The sequence below is a fragment of the Nycticebus coucang genome, chromosome 7, assembly GCF_027406575.1.
Source record: "Nycticebus coucang isolate mNycCou1 chromosome 7, mNycCou1.pri, whole genome shotgun sequence".
Taxonomy (NCBI): domain Eukaryota; kingdom Metazoa; phylum Chordata; class Mammalia; order Primates; family Lorisidae; genus Nycticebus; species Nycticebus coucang.
In genome coordinates, this window is record NC_069786.1 from 93,842,256 (window position 1) to 93,844,513 (window position 2,258).

Below are 2,258 nucleotides of genomic sequence, written 5' to 3' on the forward strand. Positions count from 1 at the left end.
TGTGTGTATAAAATATATATTATATATATTCTACTTATTACATATATATATATACTTTTTTTTTTCTTTTTTTGAGACAGAGTCTCACTCTGTTGCCCTGGGTAGAGTCCCATAGCATCATCATAGTTCAAGACAACCTCAAACTCTTGGGCTCAAGTGATCCTCTTGCCTCAGCCTCCCAAGTAGAGGGGACTACAGGTGTGTGCCACCATGCTCGGCTGGGTTTTCACTAGTTTTTCTACTTTTAGTAGAAATAGAGTCTCACTCTTGCTCAAGCTGATCTCAAACTCCTGATCTCAAGCAAACCACCCACCTTGGCCTCCCAGAGTGCTAAGATTACACTTGTGAACCAACACACTTGGCCAGGAAGTATAACTATTGGTTCTGGTGTGCCATGAAATAAAAATGGTTGAAAAACACTGCCCTAGGCAATAGGGTACTCACTGAAGAAAAGCAGAGTCAGTATTGAGAAGCTGACAAGGACCTATATAAAGAACTACCATGGACCCCTTGAGAGTCTAGAATACCTGCAGAACATTTATTTCCATTGGAGGAAACATGTTTCTGGTATTTTCTACCTATCATTCTTAGCCAATAGTGAAATCACTTCCCCAGTTGGCTTTTAGGAATGTGTGTAGGAAGGTTTTCAATGTCAAAACAATAGGGCAGAGGTGGGGAACTAACTATTAACACAGGGTGTCTGGGGACCAGGTGTGTGAGATAGGCACACACAGTGAAGAGCTGGCCTTCCCCAACTGCAAAGAGCACTACCATTAAGGAAGTCTAGTTAGTGTGAGGTATGGGCTTCCATTTCCAGCTACTGCCAATTATGAGGAATTTTTCAGTTGAAAGATACATGCCCCTATCTTGAGACTTTGCAAGCTCACAGCTAACTATCCCATGCAGATTCCATTTCTCTTCAAAGACCCTGAAACTGATAAGCACTCCTTTCCTTTGTGGAGATCTTGACACCCAGAGCAGGGGTAGTGGTGAGAAAGGGAAAACCAGTCACTACTGCTTGAAAGGAACTCAACCATCGTGAAACACTTCCTACCACTCTTAGCATTTATTGAAATAAGTTATACTTTTATGAAAAATAAATCATCAATAATTACTTATGTTTTTAAATAATAAAAAAATCTTGATATTAACCAGAAGCAGTTTCCATTAACTGTGTGAAGAACAGCTGAATAGCACATTTACTTCACCAAGTATCTACTGACACTGACTACATGCTAGGCATTGTGTTAGGTGCTAGAAATAAAGATGAATTATGATCCCTGCTCACAACTCAGAACGCTCTAGAGAAAATCGACACATATTCAATTAATTACAAAAGAACATTTTAAACCAAAATAGAATCTGTTCTTGCACAAATAATTTATTCTTGATATCCATTATCATCATCCACAAAAACAGCCACAGTAAACGATTTTGGAATATACACATTGATGTTACTGGTATTAGGGCACTGATGTTTGCATACTAATACAATGTTCCCTTTGCAGGAAGCACAGAGAAAATTATATAGCTATTCATAAAGATGCATATGAGAATCAGAATAACTCAGCATGAGCTGGGGTGGGGGTGGGGAGTGGGATGGGGAGTTGGCTGGAAAGGAAGCGAAATTAACTGTTCTTGAGGAGGTTGTGTGCAGGAGAGCGAGGGCTGGAGCATAATTAGAATATTTGGTGTCTACCTCTGGATTTTTTGGCAAAGGGCATCTCCCAGAGAACTTGACAACTGTTAGAATCCCATGTTTCTTTGCTTTCTGTGGCTATGTATCACTTATTCTCATTTGGTATGAAACTAAAACTGTGAGTTCTTTTATTATAATACCCTGTTTCCCCGAAAATAAGACAGTGTCTTATTTTAATGTGTGCTCCCAAAGATGCGCTAGGTCTTATTTTCAGGGGACGTCTTATCTTTCCTGTAAGTAGGTCTTATTTTCGGAGGATGTCTTATTTTCGGGGAAACGGGGTAGCATATGCTGAAAGTGGGAATGCATCTTCTTTTTAGGGAAAAAAAGACAAATTTCAGACCCAAACCTCTATTACATATAATGAACATCACTGTAGTAAAAATGAGCCGTGTCCCTGTCAAATAAATATATCACACACAAAAGACACATTTTTAAAAATAAGCTTAAAGAAACCATCTAATTTAGAAGATTATCATCTCTTTTTACTTTGTGGTGGTTTTCTAATTCCTACAAATACATGCAGTGCTCAACAACAGTATTTATGGCTATATATGGG